This window comes from Triticum aestivum, chromosome 5A (genome assembly GCF_018294505.1).
Source record: "Triticum aestivum cultivar Chinese Spring chromosome 5A, IWGSC CS RefSeq v2.1, whole genome shotgun sequence".
NCBI lineage: Eukaryota > Viridiplantae > Streptophyta > Magnoliopsida > Poales > Poaceae > Triticum > Triticum aestivum.
In genome coordinates, this window is record NC_057806.1 from 409,528,795 (window position 1) to 409,548,812 (window position 20,018).

Here is a 20,018-nt window from a genome sequence, read left to right on the forward strand (position 1 = left end):
AGGCCGCCAAGAAGGAGCTGGAGATGAAGGTGGTGCAGCTGGAGGCCGATCTTGCCGAGAAGGGCAAAGAGCTCAGCGCCGCCAAAGACTCCAACGCGGATCTTGAGTTGAAGCTGACCACTTTGACCAAGACGCTGGACGGCGCCAAGGAGCAGGAGACGGCCTTGAAAGAAGAGATCAAGGCCGACAAGGCGCTGTTGGAGAGTGTTGCCGCCACCCAGAATGCTTTCAGGGAAAATGTGGAGCACTGGACGGAGAGCCTCGTGAGCGCTGCCGCAGATATTGACAGGGAGTTGGCGCAGCTGGGGATGGAGGATCTCGGGTATCCCTCCGACGAGAACCTCCAACCCAGCGCCAAGCTCGTCTTGTTCTTCAAGGGCGTGGCGACGGCCCTCCAGCGACTCCGGGAGAGGATCCCAAAGCAGCTGGCCGACGAGTCGCGCAAGATCTGCGCGGGAGCTCTTCAGAAAGTGTTGGTGAAGGTGGCCTTCCGCAATCCGGGCCTCAACCTCACCAACGTCCTCAAGACCCTGCCGCCGGATGCCGATCTGGAGGCGCTCAAGGCCCTTGTCGCACCCATTGTGGACAAGGTGAGCGGGATCAAGAGGATCGAGGGCGATCGCGTAGATTAGGCCGCCCATTTCTTCTTTTCTTGTCGCTGTTTGTCATGCTATGAAAACAATCTGTTAGAGCCGCGACAAGCTATCTTTGTAATATAACTCTATTCTGGGTAATGATTGCAATGTTATTCCCTTTACTTGATTCCTCCCTTTGTATGTTTTTGCCCTACGCTTTTAGGGAACTTGCCGGTGCAGGTACCTGAGCCGCGAGCGCTGAGTGCGGGACGTCAGCAGCCTGCTGGCGGTGCCGCTACCGACAAGAAACCTTGTCGCAACTAGTTGCAGCTCACTTAAGTTGTTGAGCGGACTCGAAACAAAGTAAGGGCGCAACTAGCTACGAGTTGGTTCCTCCGCGCACAGGTTTTCCATACAAAGTGCGGTCGTTCAAGGGAGATAACTTAAAATTTAAAAAATCTGATTGCTCAAACTTTGGCAACTTAGCTTTTCTGTTGTTTGCTTCCCGGTAAGGCGAAATTTTCTTGAACGACGCCTGGTCCATACCATTATCTTCTCCTTTCCTCCCCGGCAAACTTGTGGGCGAGGGAACCTTCCTTTCCTTGAGAAAAAAGAAAGAAGAGAAAATAAAGATACGGAGCCTTACGGCTCGTTATTGCTTACCGTGGAGTAGGTGCTGCACAAAGTGTCAGATCATATATGCCAAAAAATAGAGAGCATGAAATTGACAAAATGTGCGGAGCACATGAGCTTTACTTATGCACGGGGTCTGCGCCCGGCTTTGTACAAAGGATTACATGCAACAGCGGCAAGACTTGTACAAAAGGTGGTTGCCGGAACAGGTTCCGGCAACCGCGCCTTACGGGTAAAACTTACGAAGATGCTCAATGTTCCAGGAGTTGCTCACCGGAATGCCATCTTCGGTCTCAAGGCGGACAGCGCCAGGCCTAGTGACTCGTTTCACCCGGTAAGGGCCTTCCCACTTCGGCGTCAACTTGTTGGAATTCTTGGCGGACTGAACACGCCGAAGAACAAGGTCGCCTTCCTCGAGACTTCTGGCGTTAACTTTGCGGCTATGGTAGCGGCGCAAAGCTTGCTGGTAGCGAGCAGCTCGCACAGCAGCCTGAAGACGGTCTTCCTCAAGGAGCAGCGCGTCATCTTGTCGCAGCTGCTCTTGCTCGAGCTCATCATAAGCGAGCACTCGAGGTGACCCGTATACGAGTTCCGTGGGGAGAACTGCCTCTGCTCCATAGACTAGAGCGAAAGGTGTCTGGCCAGTGGCTCGATTTGGCGTCGTTCTGATCGACCAAAGAACCACCGGCAGCTCCTCGATCCAGTTTCTTCCGCACTTGTGCAGCCTGTCGAAAGTCCTGGTCTTGAGCCCGCGCAGCACTTCAGCATTTGCCCTCTCCGCTTGACCGTTGCTTCTCGGGTGAGCAACAGAAGCGAAGCAGACCTTGGCGCCAAGATCTTGGACGTACTGCATGAAGGTGCGGCTCGTGAATTGCGTACCGTTGTCGGTGATTATCCTGTTAGGGATCCCGAAGCGGCAAACAATCGACCTGAAGAACTTGACTGCTGACTGTGCTGTCACCTTCCTCACTGGTTCCACTTCCGGCCACTTTGTGAACTTGTCGATTGCGACGTACAAGTACTCAAAGCCCCCGACTGCTCGGGGAAAGGGGCCGAGGATGTCGAGCCCCCAGACCGAAAATGGCCAGGATAAAGGGATCGTCTGGAGAGCTTGAGCTGGTTGGTGTATCTGCTTGGAATGGAACTGGCACGCTTCACACTTGGTTACTTGTGCAGTTGCATCCTGGAGGGCTGTCGGCCAAAAGAAACCTTGCCGGAATGCTTAGCCGACAAGTGCTCTTGCGCCAATGTGGTGACCACATATGCCTCCATGTATCTCTGCCAACAGCTTTTGTCCGTCTTCCCGGTGAATACACTTCAATTTCACACCGTTGAGTCTTCTTCTGTACAGTGTCTTGTCGACAAACTGGTACATACTTGACTGCTGGGCTACTCTTTCCGCTTCTTCTTGCTCTTCGGGAAGTTCTCCTGTCTGAAGGAAACGGACGATCTGCTGTGCCCATGTTGGAGCTTGTGGCTCGACAACAAGGACTAAAGGCAAATCTGCTGCTGCGGGAACATCTGCTTCTACGGCGAGAACCTACTGCTCTGTCGGAGCTCGACGTTCCCCGGCAAGCTTGCCGGAGTAAAACTTGTCAGGAGCTTCTGCTTCAATGGAACAAACCCTAGGGCTTGCCGGAGCAGATTGCTCCTTAGCGCTCTTGGCGTTGATCTCGGGGACCTTCTTTTCCAAAGGCAAATCTGCTGCTGCGGGAACGTCTGCTTCTACGGCGAGAACCTGCGGCTCTGCCGGAGCTTGACGTTCCTCGGCAAGCTTGCTGGAGCAAAACTTGCCGGGAGCTTCTGCTTCGACGGAACAAACCCTAGGGCTTGCCGGAGCAGATTGCTCCTCAGCGCTCTTGGCGTTGATCTTGGGGACCTTCTTGGCGGCGGCTTCGGGAAGCTCTGCCGGAAAATAGTCACCAGAAATCAACTTCCTCTTCTTGCTCTGTCCAGTTGATGGCGTTACGGACGGTTGAGTCAGCTTGAGCACAAAGATCCCTGGTTCCACGGGTAACTTAAGTGCAGCGCACTTTGACAGGCCATCGGCAACGGCGTTCTGAGCTCTTGGAACATGCTCCATCTGTAAGCCGTCAAAGTGCTCTTCTAGCTTTCTCACTTCGTGGACGTAAGCTTCCATCAACGGACTCTGATAACTCTTGTTCACTTGGCGGACGACAAGCTGTGAGTCACCCCGGACAATGAGCTTCTTGATCCCAAGGTCTGCCGCGATCCTGAGACTGGCAAGCAAGCCTTCATACTCTGCAGTATTGTTTGTTGCTTGCTCCTTGGGAAAGTGCATCTGGACTATGTACTTGAGGTGCTCTCCGGTGGGTGCGATAAGCAGCACGCCAGCGCCGGCGCCTTGCAGCGAAAAAGCACCATCAAAGTACATCAGCCACTCTTTGCTTGCTTCGTCGACGGGGATGCTTGTTTCTGGAATTTCTTCATCTGGTGTTGGCGTCCATTCTGCTATGAATTCTGCCAATGCTCTGCTTTGGATAGTTGAAGTACTCTCAAACTTGAGGCCAAAGCTTGACAGTTCCAGTGCCCACTCAACAATCCTGCCTGTCGCTTCTGATTCTGTAGTATCCTCTTCAGCGGAAAGCGAGTGACAACTGTGATCTCATGTGCTTGGAAGTAATGGCGCAGCTTTCTCGAGGCCATGAGAAGGCCGAAAAGCAATTTCTGCACGCCAGAGTACCTTGACCTAGCCCCCTGCAGAAGGGAACTGACAAAGTAAACTGGGCGCTGCACCATTTTCTTTTGTATCTCCTCGCGCATCTGCGCAGATCCATCTTTGTCGGGACCAGAGCTTGCCGGGGAAGCCTCCTGCTTGTCGCTGGATGCGCCTGCCGTGGTTGCTGGCTCGTCATCTGCCTCCCTCTCTGCCACTAACGCAGCACTAACCACTTGATTGGTTGCCGCTATATACAGCAGCAACTTCTCTTGTGGTTAGGTGCGACAAGTGTTGGAGCGGAGGACAGCTATCTCTTCAAGTCTTGCAGCGCAGCCTCCGCTTCCGGAGTCCATTTCACTGGACCTGCCTTTTTCAATAATTTGAAAAACGGCAGGGCGCGCTCAGCAGACCTAGAGATAAACCTGCTGAGAGCAGCCACGCAACCGGTAAGTCTTTGTACATCCTTGACGCGCTTTGGTGCTTCAATCTGCTCAATGGCCTTGATCTTGTCGGGATTGGCTTCAATTCCCCGCTGAGACACGAAGAACCCGAGAAGCTTGCCGGAGGGGACTCCAAACACACACTTCTCTGGGTTGAGCTTGAGGCTGATCTTGCGCAGATTTGCAAAGGTCTCGTCTAAATCTTGGATCAGAGTTGCCTTGTTCTTGCTCTTGACCACTATGTCGTCCATGTAGGCTTCCACATTTCTGTGTATTTGTGGCTCAAGAGCGACATGGACTACTCTTGCAAACGTTGAACCAACATTTTTTAATCCGAAAGGCATCCGTATGAAACAGTACGTGCCACATGGAGTAATGAATGCGGTCTTCTCCTCATCCTCTTCTGCCATGAAGATCTGATGGTATCCTGAGTATGCGTCAAGAAATGAAAGCAAATCACATCCGGCTGTGGATACAACAATCTGGTCAATGCGCGGCAAAGGAAATGGGTCTTTGGGACAAGCTTTGTTAACATCGGTAAAATCGATACAAAGTTTCCATTTTTCGTTCGCCTTGCGCACGACTACAGGATTGGCCAACCACGTAGTATGGAGCACTCCTCTGACAAGGCCTGCTGCTTCCAACTTCTTGATCTCCTCTGCAATGAATTCTTGGCGCTCCACTGCTTACTTCCTGACCTTCTGCTTGACGGGCCGCGCATGAGGACAAACGGCAAGGTGGTGCTCAATTACTTTCCTGGGAACACCGGGGATGTCAGACGATTGCCACGCAAACACGTCGACATTTGCCCGCAGGAAAGCAATGAGCGCGCTTTACTATTTAGGGTCGAGAGTGGCACTGATGGTGAAGGTACCACCAGTGCCGTCCTCCTTGGCGGACACCTTCTTCGTCTCTGGCGGAGCTGCTGTTGAGTGTCGCCGTTGGCGAAGCCGATGAGACTCTGAATGGTGGCCCTCCAGTCATCGATCTTGTCCGCCGTTGGAGGGTAGTCCAGGAGCAGTTGAGCTCGCGCTAAAGCTTCTGCTGCAGTGACGGGGTGGCGGTGGCGAACGGTGCGAGGAGCGGGATATGCTCGGACTTCTAACTATGTTAGAAGGAGAAGTGTCCCGTCCAGGCGACCGTGCCTCGCTCGTGCCAGCACGTTGGTGTGCATGCTGGTCTTGAGCACTCCGAGATCCACCAGCTCGATCTTGGTCCAGCAAACGCATGGTACCGTGAGTACCATAACGCTGCCGGTCTCGCGCCTCCTGAGATGGGCGCGGTGCATGTACGGACGGCGAGGTCTTGGAGTGCGCCCGGTCGTTGTGGGAGCCGGCTACGCCGCCGATGGGCAGCGCAGGCTTGTCCTTGGACCTGGCAGCACCGTGAGCTCCTCCGTCGACGCCCGTTCTTCCGCCGGCGTCTGCCCCACCAGCCGTTTGCTCCGGTGGTGGTGGGTTCAGCGCGGACGGAGCAGCCGCCTCCGAAGCCTTCTTCTTCGGCGGCATGTCGATGAAGATGATGAAGATCTAGCTCGTGTGAACGCCGGATCTGGTTCACACAACCTCGACGCCCCCTACCTGGCACGCCAAAGATGTCGGGGGACTAATCCACGAACACCTATGGGACCAGCGGACCGAGTCCCTTTCGGTTCGGCGGGGGCGGAGGTCGCACGAAGAGCGGATCGAGGCGAAGCACACGAGCAGTTTACCCAGGTTCGGGCCGCACGGATGCGTAAAACCCTACTCCTGCTTTGTGGTTTGTATTGAGTTCTTGCTCGGGAGTGCAGAGTGCTACAGTACACACCAGCGGCTAACGAGACCGAGCTTGAGTGTTCTCTTTTTTGCCAACCCCCCCTACGTTGCACATGGGCCTCCTTTTATATGCTCAAGGGGTCACTGACAGGTGGCAACGGAGACAGAGGGTAAAAATGGAAAGGTGCTGCGGTAGGTACAGCTACCTGCTACAGTGTATCATACCTAACCCTGACGACAGGGGACAAGGGCATTAAATGCCCGTCTGTGTCGCCTAAACAGTGCAAAAGGGACCGTCAGGGACGCCACCGCTCACCACGATGGCAATCTTGTCAGCGCCGCTCGCCACTGCGCACCGCTGGCTGCACAGCCTCCCGCCACGCACGCCTGGAAGGGTCCCAGAGCGACACGTTGGTGGATGTGCTGGAGCGCGGGCATAGAGTGGTGGCTTGCCGCGGCAAGCACCTTGCCGCGGTCGTTGTCTTGTCGCGTCCGGGAGCTTGTCGCTCACCGGGCCTTGCCGGGACGCGAGGCGCGCCGCGGCAAGTTCCTTGAGATGCCTTGGGTGGCCTTCCTGGCAAGCTCCTCTTGCCGGGGTCTTGTCTCCTTAAGCACCTTGCCTTGGTTGGCCTTCCCGGCAAGCTCCTCTTGCCGGGGTCTTGTGGTGTCTTGGTTTGGATACTTTGTTCTTGAATGGCTCCAAAGGAACCACGGAGGACCTTGGCGGTCACCCGGCAAGCCTTGCCGCGGGATGCTGCGACTGCCCGTGCACAAGTTCGGGATACTAGGGTACCCCTACTCTAGTACACCGACCAAGTTCTACAAGAGTAGAAGCAAAGATAGAAGCTTCAAGTCAAGGTCCTACAATGACAAAAGATCTTCTAGTCGAGAGCGAAACTACTACAGTTGTGGAAGACCCGGACACTATTCCAATGAGTGTACGACTCCCTACAAGAGAAGAGAAGATTCTCCAAAAAGAAGAAGCAAAGAATCACCACCAAGAGAGAGAAGGAGTAGAGATGATCGTTATGAACGAAGATACTCACGGAGAAGCAAGGATTCGGAAAGGAAGGAAAAATCATCAAGGAGCTACACAAAACGAAGACATCAAGCTCATGTTGGTGAATGGGTATCCGGCTCTGACTCCGACAGTCACTCCGAGAGAAGTTATTACTCCGACTCCGAAGATACTCAAGATGAAGGTGTTGCTGGTCTAGCACTTGTGTCAACCAACTCCTACGACATATTTGACTCACCAAATGAAGGAATTGGAAGATGCTTCATGGCCAAAGGTCCTAAGGTAACACACCCCGAGTATGTTGATTTCAATAGTGATGAAGATGACTTGTTAGGTGATGATTTGCTTGTTGACAACTCTAGTGATGAATACTATGATGAAACGTCAATTAATCATGCTAATCAAGATAAAACGAATGACAATGATAAGGAGAAGATTGAGACTCTAACTAAAGAACTAAACACTCTTAAGTTAGCTCATGAAACTATCTTCGAAGATCATCGAGAACTTTTAAGAGCTCATGAGAAATTACGCTTTGAAAAGCTCAATCTTGAGCAAGAGCATGAGTTCTTAAAAGCAATCAATGATGATCTCCGCAAGAAAAGTTCTTCTTACATTGCCAAGCGTTTACTCTTATCCACTTACATGCCTCAAGTCTAGTAACAAGAACAAGAAAGATTCTTCCTCTAGCAGTAACAATGATCATGCTAAATCCAATATTGTTGCTTCTAGTAGTTCTCTTGATTCCACTAATGATTCTCTTAGCCAAGTTACACTTGAGCAAGAAAATAGCTTATTGAAGGGAATTATAGAGAAAGGAGTGTACAAAAGCCTTGCCGGGAGTAAGCAATTCGAGGAAATTGTGCACAAGCAAGGAATGCACCGGAAGAATCAAGGTGTTGGTTTTGAACGAAAGTTCAATACCAATGGATTTGAGTGGGAAGAAGATCAATACCCCAAGACAAAGTTTGTTCCTCAACAAGAGAAGTATGATACTTCTTTCAAGGGGACACAAGCTCAAGATGATCTTCCACCACAAGACTACAAGCAAAAAGGCAAGGACAAGCTTCAAGAGGAAATTGATGCATTTGAAGAAGCTCCTAAGACCTTAGTCAAGTGGATTCCCAAGACTACTTCAAGTTCCACTTCATCAAGTACGACTACAACTCCAAGGATTCCCATCAAGATGGTGTGGATCCAAAAGAAGAAGAACTAGAGAGTTCTTGAGGGTGACTCCGCCAACATACTTCACTCTTATCATTTTGGCAAGAACAAGTGCAATCAACTTCCACATCTTGCACTAGTTCAAGGAGTCACAAACCCTCTTGTTGGTAAGACAAGGGACAAGGTAACCTAAAAGTTTTCATGGACATCATCTTGTGTGTGCATCACTCTATGTCTATGGATATCCTTGTTTGTTCCTTGTGGGACTAACCCATGTAGGTATTGAAAGTGCAATTCACTCAAATGGATAGCTCCAAGTGATCTACATCAACATTGAGCATCCACATCTTCAACATCTACATGAAGTCATCATCGACAAAACCCGAGGTTAGTTCATCCCTCTAAGGGGGGATATCACATCTAGGGGGAGCTTTACTCTAAGACGTGAGCTAAAGCAACTCTAAAGATGTGAACACAACAATGCTTTATGTAAAAGTGGTAACCCCACTTGAGCTTAAACGATGAGTATGACCTATGATCAAGTGTTCTCACTTGACTCCTAAGTCAATATACTCATATATAGATGACCTTCTCATCGCAAATTGCTTGATAGATGCTAGAATTGGTTGTGCATGCCTTGTCACATATTTCATTTGCCATCTTATTGTGTGAGCATGCTGGTTGCATATTTTACTCATTCGAGGACATCCACTTGTTGTTTTGATTGTTTGGTTTTATTTCCTTTTGCCAAGTGGATGGACAAGAATGCCTAAGAACCTCCTCTAGCTATCTATGCTTTTCTCGTCTCAAACTCTATTCATGCTACATCACAAAATTTGATCAAGTCAGATTCGAACCACTCTGTGTGAGGAGCGCTCGGAGTCCCCGATTCATCATAGACTTAAACTTCCAAAACCTCTCTATGATTCTCGGTCTGACCGATACCCCACCTTCGGTCCTACCGAGATCATTAAGTTGATCTAGGTTTTCGATCTTAGTGCAACCGATTTGAACCATTCGGTCACACCGAGTTGCAACAACTGTATACAGTTTTGCATCTCGGTGCCACCGAGTTGTTCCACTCGGTCACACCGACAGGGTCGGGCTATATATAGTCACGGGCAAAAATTTGGAAATTTCTCCGAACCCCTTCGCCCGCGCGATAGCATGCTCTGCCAACTTGGTCTCCGGATCGTCTCCTCGCTGCCAGCCGCCTCCAGTCGCTGGTCTCCGTCGCCGTCAACGGAAATTCAACCCCGCCGTTGCCGCCGTAGCGAGTCTCCACCGAACTAGGGTATGGACTCGATCTTTGTGCTATTCCCCAATCCGATTCTTAGCACATTGTGGTCATCATGATTCTTGCCACGTTTGTTAAACTTCTATCCAGTCAATGAACTCGTAGATTAGGTTTAATTCGAAAATTTTAGGGTTAGGTTTCCGCCGAAACCATCTCGGACCCACCGAGTTAAAAAACTCGGTCCCACCGATTTGGCTTATGCCATTGCACAAGTGAGACTCGGTCTGACCGAGAATTACTTATCAGTGTGACCGATTTTGGAACTCTGTGAAACCCTAGCAGTCTCGGTGCCACCGAACTGTGACTCGGTCTGACCGAGTTCACTAGTTTAGGTGCCAAAACTGCTTCGGTATCACCGAGTTTAGAAATCGGTAGATCCGAGATGCTTTCAGTGGGAAACTAAAACTAAGTTTTTGAATTATTCTTTTGCAAAAATCTCTGCATTTTGTGATGCTCATCCACTCTACCTCATCTATAAACTATTCACAGGGTCAGCAGTCAGCTTGTTCATCATGTCAGACCAAAGTGATAGCCAGAACATGTCAGAACAGCCAGTGCTGATGAGTGAGGGCACTAGTCCCTCAAGTTCTTCAGATGAAGGCAGCAGGAGCACCCCTAGCAATCTGCCAAAAGCTGCCACAAGACAAAGGAAGAAGAGAACCTCAGAATCAGAGGATGAGGACTATGTGGCAGAAGAGGAAGCAACTTCAAAGAGAGTAGTGCTCGAGAAGGAACATGGCTCAGCTCAAGGCACAAAGCCAGGATTGAAAATCAAAAGGCCAGCAGGTAGGCAGCCTATGCCAAAGGCCAGAGCCTCAACTCAGATTCCTGAAAAGCCTGCAACCATAGAGCCAGTTGCTGCTGAAGGAAAGAAAAGGAAGGAAAGGGTCAAGAAGACCGTAGCCAGAGTGCTTGGAAAGGCCTCCATCATGGAAGAAGAGGAAGACGAAGAGGTTGCTGCACCAGCACCTAAGGCACCCAAGCTAATGGGTGATGCTATCAAATCAGGGGCTACTGCATCTAAGCCCAAGGAAGCACCCAAGGCTGCATCAAAGGTCAAGACAGCTCCAAAGAGAAATACGAGGAGCATACCTTCAATTGAAAAGAACAAGGCCCTAGTGCCTGAAGCTGCTAAAGAAGATGATGAAGAGCATGTTCTGAGAAAGCTCAAGCCCAAGATCCCAGACCACAATGATGCTCATCTTGTGGCTGAGGACATGAAGCTCAGAAAAGACTCAGGGCTGAGGAAGTGGAGAGAAGCAGATCCGTATGCTTCAAGGAGAAGAACTGCTGTTGATTACAGGTTTCACACTAAGGAATAGTAGGACTTCTATGAGACAGTTTTGTTGGACAAGAAGCCCATAGTTTGTGACATGAGATGGGTTGATTGGGAGTACATCAAGGACAATGAAGAGCACTATCCTGGAGTGCAAGACAGCTTCAATGCTTGTGGAGTAGTAGACTTTGTTGGGCAGAAGCTCACAAAGTGGAACGAGGAACTTATTATGCAATTATACTCCACGGCACACTTCTATCCAGATGGTAGGATAACTTGGATGTTTGAAGGTACGAGGTACCAATCTACAGTTGCTGAATGGGCTCAGCTGATCAATGCCCCAGAAGATCAGGAAGATGACTTGGATGTATATGCCAAGAAGAAGATGGACCACAACTCTATGTCCAACATGTACAAGGAAATTCCAAATGAAGCACTTGATACTTTCAAGTTTGGCTCAGTGCATTATCTTCTGTCAGGGCTGCCAACTATCAACTGGATCCTTAGGCACACCTTGTTGCCCTGGTCAGGTGATCACAAGATGATTAGAGGCCATGCGATCAATTTGCTTCATATATTTGGTGTGCCACAGAAGTTCAAAGTGATGAGCCTCATGGTAGAGACCATTAAGAGGACAACAACTGATCAGAAGAGGAGCTGTGGATATGCCCCACAAATTCAGGAGTTAATCAACTCCAAGATGGGCACAGGCATATACTTATTGGACAAGGAACACCTGCCCATCCGTCCAGATTTTGAAGATAATCAAGTTGTCATGAATGAGAATGAACCATCATCTGCACAAGCACAAGCAAAGAAGGAGAAGGCAAGGAAGGAGAAAGCTGCCAAGATGCCAACTCAAGAGGAGGCATCTGAATATTTTCTGAAAACCAAACAAGAGCAGCTTGGTTACTTGATTGCATCCACCCTGCGGATTGAGCAAGGACTAGCCACCCTAACTCAGAACCAGGCAAGCTTAGAGAGGATCATGGAACAAAAGTTCTATGACTTGGATGTCAAAGTGACAGAGATTCAGACTGCAGTGGAGCAGCTCCAGGATGACATGCAGGAGAGGAGAGGCAAGACTACAACTGATGCCTTTGCCAGAGTGCCACGAGGTCCGAGGTCGTCTGCAGTGCCAGTTGCTGACCCGAGAGCCACCACGTCTGCACCAGCTACAGCCTCAGTTCCACCAGCTCCAACGTCCACTTCAGCCTCGACTCCGACCACGTCTACAGAAGGCTTCGTCCTTGGAGTGCTCCAGACTCCACCACCACCTGAAGATCAAGCCTGAGTGTCGACTTAGCACTATGCATTTTCTAGGAACTTTTTGGTAACTTGTTGCCAAAGGGGGAGAAAATGTATAGATCATAGGCTTCGAGAGAGAGAGTGTTGCTTTTAGTGTTGCTTTTATTGTCTCTTGTTTTATTTGGTGGTTTTTCGAACTTTGTGTGTTTGATCATAAGCTACACTTAATGTTTGCTTAATATTATCATCTTATCTATCTTATGTGATCATTCACTATTCTTGGTGATGAGTGCATGTATTTCATTCTTATCATTTTAAGCGCTCCACCAAGATGTATGTGACATGGAAGAGTAACCCATGACTCTAACTCTTTGTGCATTTGCAGTCCAAAGCAAATTTTAAATATGCACAAATTTAGGGGGAGCTCTTACTTGTCACATACTTCTCAAAGTGACGATATATTTCATGCTTATTATCATTTGTCGAAGCTTTGATCTATATGTTGTCATCAATTACCAAAAAGGGGGAGATTGAAAGTGCAACTATCCCTAGGTGGTTTTGGTAATTCATAACAACATATAGCTCATTGGGCTAATGCTATTCCAAGATGACTATTTCAGGAAAGCTCAATGATTGGCATGGCATGGATGTGAAAGTGGAACCCTCAAAATGCTAAGGACAAAGGATTGGCTCAAGCTCAAAAGCTCAAGACTCTTCATTTTATATTTTAGTGATCCAAGATCACATTGAGTCTTTAGGAAAAGCCAATACTATCAAGGAGGGATGAGGTGTTGCTTAATGAGCCTCTTGCTTCATGTGCTTAGTGATATGCTCCAAAAACCTCAACTACTTTCCCATATCCACATATGACCTAAACCCAAAGCCAAACTCGGTCCTACCGATTCTTTCTATCCGCCGCCACCGAGTTTCACTTGTCATAAGCCACTGCCAAACCCTAGCAATTCGGTTCTACTGATAGGGATCTCGGTCTCACCGAGATGGGATTGCAAACTCTCTGTTTCCCTTTCGTAACTTTTCGGTCTCACCGAAAGAGCGAATCGGTCCCACCGAGATTGCAATGTAAACTCTTTGTTTCCCTTTTGTAACTTTTCAGTCTCACTGAAAGAGCAAATCGGTCCCACCGAGTTTGCCTGACCAACTCTCTGGTTAGCTTATTACCAAACTCGGTCTCACCGAGTTTGTGTAATCGGTCTCACCGAGATTACGTTATGCCCAAACCCTAACCATATCGGTCCTACCGAGTTGCATGTCAGTCCCACCGAAAATCTCTAACGGTCACTAGGTTTACTTTTTCAGTCCGACCGAGTTTGTTGATTCGGTCCCACCGAGATTGGAAAACTGTGTGTAATGGTTGGATTTTGTGTGGAGGCTATATATACCCCTCCACCTCCTCTTCATTCATGGAGAGAGCCATCAGAACACATACACAACTCCAACTCATATGTTCTGAGAGAGAACCACCTACTCATGTGTTGAGACCAAGATATTCCATTCCTACCATATGAATCTTGATCTCTAGCCTTCCCCAAGTTGCTTTCCACTCAAACCTTCTTTCCATCAGATCCAAATCCTATGAGAGAGAGTTGAGTGTTGGGCAGACTATCATTTGAAGCACAAGAGCAAGGAGTTCATTACCTACACACCATTTGTTACTTCTTGGAGAGTGGTGTCTCCTAGATTGGCTAGGTGTTACTTGGGAGCCTCCGACAAGATTGTGGAGTTGAACCAAGGAGTTTGTAAGGGCAAGGAGATCGCCTACTTCGTGAAGATCTACCGCTAGTGAGGCAAGTCCTTCGTGGGCGATGGCCATGGTGGGATAGACAAGGTTGCTTCTTCGTGGACCCTTCGTGGGTGGTTGCTTCTTCGTGGACCCTTCGTGGGTGGTTGCTTCTTCGTGGACCCTTCGTGGGTGGAGCCCTTCGTGGACTCGCGCAACCATTACCCTTCGTGGGTGGAGCCCTCCGTGGACTCGCGCAACCATTACCCTTCGTGGGTGGAGCCCTCCGTGGACTCGCGCAACCATTACCCTTCGTGGGTGGAGCCCTCCATGGACTCACGCAACCGTTACTCTTCGTGGGTTGAAGTCTCCATCAACGTGGATGTAGGATAGCACCACCTATCCGAACCACGGGAAAAACATCCGTGTCTCCAATTGCGTTTGAATTCTCCAAACCCTCCCCTTTACATTCTTGCAAGTTGCATGCTTTACTTTCCGCTGCCAATATACTCTTTGCATGCTTGCTTGAATTGTGTGATGATTGCTTGACTTGTCCTACAATAGCTAAAATCTGCCAAGAACTAAAATTGGGAAAAGGTTAAGCTTTTATTTGGTCAAGTAGTCTAATCACCCCCCCTCTAGACATACTTTCGATCCTACACATTGGGGTAATCTAGGCATAGGGGTTGATGCACATTCTCGTCTTTTGTTTCTCCGGTAGAAATCTTGGGGGTACTCTTTGAAGTTCTTTGTGTTGGATTTAGTATTTTGAATCTGAAATTATTTGGTGTTATCTTAGTACGAACTCTTGGATAGATCGATCGAAAAGAATAGCTTCGAGGTGGTTTCGTACCCTACATATGATTTCTTCTTATGTTCTCCGCTAGATAGGAACTTTGGAGTGATTCTTCATCGCACTTTGAGGGGTGGTTATATGATTCAATTATATTAGCACCGTTGAGAGATTGCACTAGCGAAAGTATGGACCCTAGGCCTCATTTTCAAGCATTGCAATACCGTTTTTGTGCCCGTTTACTATTTGCTACCTTGCTGTTTTTATTTATTCAGATTATAAAAATATATTTCTACCATCCATATTACACTTTTATCACCATCTCTTCGCCGAACTAGTGCAACTATACAATTTGCCATTGTATTAGGTGTGTTGGGGACACAAGAGATTTCTTGTATTTGGTTGTAGGGTTGTTTGAGAGAGACCATCTTCATCCTACGCCTCCCACGGATTGATAAACCTTAGGTCATGCACTTGATGGAAAATTGCTACTGTCCTACAGAAACTCTGCGCTTGGAGGCCCAACACGTGTCTACAAGAATAAAGTTGCATAGTAGACATCAATTATGTGATTGATGTGCTTGGCTGAAACTCTGACCGGTTTATGATAATATGTTTTGTTACAATGAAGACTTAGTGTACCATGCCTCATGATACACGTGACATTCTTTCTAAACCTAAAGGCATGAATGAGTATGATTGAAGGAAATATGCCCTAGAGGCAATAATAAAGTTGTTATTTATATTTCCTTATATCATGATAAATGCTTATTATTCATGCTAGAATTGTATAAACTGAAAACTTAGTACATGTGCGAATACATAGACAAACAGAGTGTCACTTGCATGCCTCTACTTGACTAGCTCATTAATCAAAGATGGTTAAGTTTCCTAGCTGTCGGCGTTCTGGGAACGGGGGTCCCCAGACTTGCCTGCCTGCGGCCTGCGGCGTGGCTCAAAGGGGGCCCCAGCACGGCCCGTCTTCATCAACACAGACCCAAGACCCTCGCGAGGAGCCAAGCCTCACGGGGCGGACGACACGGAGCTTCCTCAGGCACGGCCTCATCAGGCTGGCTCGCGAGGAGGCGGAGAGATCAAGGCGGGGCACCTCATGAGGTGCCCGTGACGCAAGCCATGACGACCAAGGGTGCCAGGCGGGCGCCAACCCGCGCAATGTCCTTCTTTCCTCTTTGGTGCAAAGGGAGCAAGCGCAGGCGAGAGCATCAAGCAAAGGCACCCATTTCGGTGCAACGAGACCAAGACCAGCCCAACGGCAGGGAGGAAGTCATTGTGGAGCCCAAGCCATCGTCACCACCAGAGCCTTTGGCAGGCGAGGACCAACTTTAGTCAGGATAAGTGTACCAGATGTTCCCCTTCAAAGTGGCCAATTGTTGGCGCCCTTCCCGCTCAATATTTGGGAAGAGTCCCAGGGCCTTTGCCTATAAATAGGACTAGCCACCCCCAGGGTAGGGGGAGGAGAGATCGGATCGCAATCGAGAAGAGAGAGAGAGAAGGGTGACTGAACTCCTCCTAGCAGTTCGTCGCCCCAGCCAAGAACAGACCCTCGCGAGGCTGTTCTTCCTTGTATTGCTCATCATCATCAGCTCAAGAGACAACCCACCACACCACACACTGGAGTAGGGTATTACACCACAACGGTGGCCCGAACTAGTATAAACTGTCTCTTGTGCTGTTCTTTCCATAGCTTAGATCTTAGCAAGGCGGAGGGGTGCAGGTAGGTAGAAGGCGAAATCTCCGCGTGCACCCCAGTGTTCAAACCTCAAGGGTCTGCCGGAACCCGAAATCCGACATTTGGCGCGCCAGGTAGGGGTGCACCAGAATTCGTCTTCCACCACCCCGTTCTCCCCCGTCCATCGCGTCCATGTGTGACGCTCGTCAGGCCTGCGCCGAGCGCCGGGCCGCTCTCGCCTCCCACGTCACCCAGACGGCTCCTATCGGCGGGCGTCCTCGCCGTTCCCCGTCACCTGCTGTCAACGCCGCCACCGACCCGGCGGGGGACGAGCAGCAAGCGTCGTCTCAGCATCCGTCCGTGCGGCAAGACGGCCGCACCGCTACTCCCTCGCTCACCCAGCTGGTTCTTCGTCCCGCGCGGTCCGCGCACCCATGGAGGCTCGAGCTGTGCTCATCGCGGCAAACGAGCTCCTGCGCTACCGTCCCGTCGACGATGTCTACGAAGAATGGCTCGACCGCGTCGCCGAGCTCGTCCGCGCCGTAGGGGGCTCTCTTGCGTCGTCCGTTCCACTGCACCGCACCCCTCCCCGCACGGGTGACGAAGCTCCGGGGGCGCCCCAGCCGCCTCCTCCTCAAGAAGGCACCATGGCTCCAAGGCGCGTGGCCCCTGGGCGGAACCCACTCTGTCAGGTGCCAGCGCGGCAAGAGCAGAGCTGCCAAGAAGTCCCTCGCCCGCAAGAAGCTGCCCGGGCGCTCCCTGCTCTAGCATGCCGCGACCATGCTCCTGCTCCCGCACGTCAAGACCCCGCGCTGCTCCCAGCTGCAGCGCGTGGGGACATGCAAGACCAAGCTCTCCGTCACCCAAGGCCTCCCGTGGCCACAACAGGCTGCCGTGCCTTCACCATCGAGCTACGCAGCGTCGTGTGGCCCGGTAAGTTCAAGCCAGACCTGCCTCCTCGTTACGACGGCACGGCTGACCCTACGGAGTTCCTCCAGCTCTATGAGCTGGGCATCGAAGCTGCCAACAGAGACGAGAAGGTCATGGCGAACTGGTTTCCCATGGCGCTCAAGGACGGGGCCCGCACCTGGCTCCTGAACCTGGCTCCAGGCACGATCTCCTCCTGGGACGAGATGCGCACCCGCTTCATCGCCAACTTCCAAGGTACTCGCGATCGGCCACCCGCCGTGAGCGACATGCGCCGCATCAAGCAACAACCCGGAGAGACCTTGCAGAAGTACATCCAGCGCTTCAACAACGCACGCTTCAAGATTCCCAAGGTGACCGAGGAGGCCATCATCTCAGCCTTCTCCAACGGCGTGCGCGATGTCAAGATGAAGGAGGAGCTGGCGATGCATGAAGACCTGTGCACTTCCTTGGAGTTGTTCAACTTGGCAACCAAGTGCGCCAGGGCTGAAGAAGGGCGTCTCTCCCTCCTTGAGCTTCTTGCCACAGACCCAGAAGAGAAGAAGCCCAATGCCAAGGATGTGAAGCGCAAGGGGGCTGCCGTGCTCGCGGCAGAACCAAACACCAAGCGGGGCAGAGATGAGCCTGAATCTTCCAAGGGCAGTCGGTACTGTGTGTACCACGACCTCCACACCCACAACACCAACGAATGTTAAGAGCTCCGAGCCGTGCGAGAAGGAAGGATCGGCCGTCGCCCCAACCGCGGTGACCGGGGCTACGGTCGAGGAGGAGGAAGCAACGCAGGACGCTGGGAAGACCGCTGCCCGCGCCAAGGGTGGCGCGATCGACATTGCGAGGATCGCTGGCAAGACCCACCTCGCGAGGGAGACTGGAGGGATCAGCCTCGCGAGGATCGCCCGCAAGGCAACGCAGGCCTCCCTCCGCTGCCGCCGCAGCCAAGGAGAAACGAGGACCACCATCAGGACGAATGGGCTGGGGGCTTCCAGGAGCCGCGCGCGATCGCCTGCATCCTGGGCGGGGCTCAAGCCCCAGCCTCTCAACGCATCTTCAAGCAGTTTGCCCGCGAAGTGAATGCAGTCCTCCCCAAGCTCGAAGCCACGCGCCCTCTCAGGTGGTCGGCATGCGCCATCACGTTCGGCTCAGCAGATCAGCTCAAGTGTGCGGCCATAGCCGGAGTCCTCCCGATGCTTTGTTCCCCAATCATCAGCAACGTGGTGGTCACCAGGACCCTCATCGATGGCGGGGCAGGGCTCAACATCCTGTCCGTGGAAACATTCAACAATCTCCAAGTGCCCTACAACCAGCTTCAGCCAACCAAGCCTTTCTCCGGAGTCACCGACAGCTCCATGGTCCCGATTGGGCAGGTCCGCCTCCCCGTCACCTTCGGGGCACGCGACAACTACCGCACCGAGCTCATCGACTTCGACGTCGCCCACATTCGCCTGCCATACAACGCCATCCTTGGGTACCCAGCGCTGGCCAAGTTCATGGCTGAAACTCACCACGGCTACAACATCCTCAAGATGCCAGGAAGTGGCGGAGTCATCACTGTGCCCTGTGAAGAGAAGGACGCGGTGTGTTCCCTGGAACGAGCCTTTCAGGCCGCATCACTGGAAGACCCGGATCGCGGAAGCAGGAGGCTTCCCGAGACCGCCCCCAAGAAGAAGAAGACATCGTTCAGCCTGGACCCTCAGGAGGCAGGCCCCTTAGGGCCCGCGCCTGCCCAGGGGGAACCTCCTTCCATCGCATAGGAAAGCACGCCCGGCGCCCTCCTCAGGCAGGGCTCGAGGGCTCTCCCCTGGAGGGCCACCGACCTGGCTAAGGTCACGAGGGAGGCGCTTGGGCACCACATGGAGGCATGTTTCGAAGCATGTTTCCCTCAAGAAGGAGTAAGGCAAGGAGAGCCAGACCCTCAGGAGTTCGTCAGCAAGGCCATTCAGGAGCTACAGGAGTCAAAAGTCATGAAAGGCGGCCGCCGCCTACCAGCTGTGGCACCCCATCCAGGCGAGGATGGTGGGCTACGCGTCTGCATCAACATACCAGGGCTCAATCGAGTTGCCTCTCTAGAGTGCCTCTGGCCCTCACGAGTGGGGCGCTGCGAAGGTCCACCCCACAGCTACATTCGCATGCCTTACGGCTTGCCGAACGCGGCTTCCACGTACCAACGCCTCATGAGGGGTATCATGGAGGCTCAAGAGGCCAGGCGTTCCGCAGCCCTGGCGGAGATGGAGATGGTCCGCGAGGAGCCACCAGCGCCTCCGGAGCCTCCCGAGGCCCCTGGGCCTGGGGGCTCGTGAGGATCGGCTTCCGCAGCCCACCGAGTCTGCTACACCAACACTCCTTCGTCCTCAACATCATTAGGTGACATCTTTCAAGTCTCATTTCCAGCTGGGAGCGCCCCCCAGGGCTGCATTATTCCCAGGCCGCGTGGGTCCGTCCCTGTGGCATGTATCCCTTTTATTTCATGTTGTTAGCTTACTTTGTTGGGGGCGCCCCATGGGCTGCATCATCCCCAAGTCGCTCGGGCCTGACCCAGTGATGTCCGCCTTCCCAGCATCTATTTGAATGAATCCACTCCTTCACGGCTAATGTGTTTGACCTAGTTGCCCGCTCAACTGACGCCAACTGACGGAGCTGCTCCCAAATGGCACGAAGCTTGCGCATGGGTCCGTCCCTGCAACACCGACAAACCTGAATGGCTGAGCTCTGGCAGCGGTAGCCCCGCATGGCGCCACCTCGTCAAGCCTTCAGTGCCTCATTGCCCCTCGGAAGCAACCAACGGCTG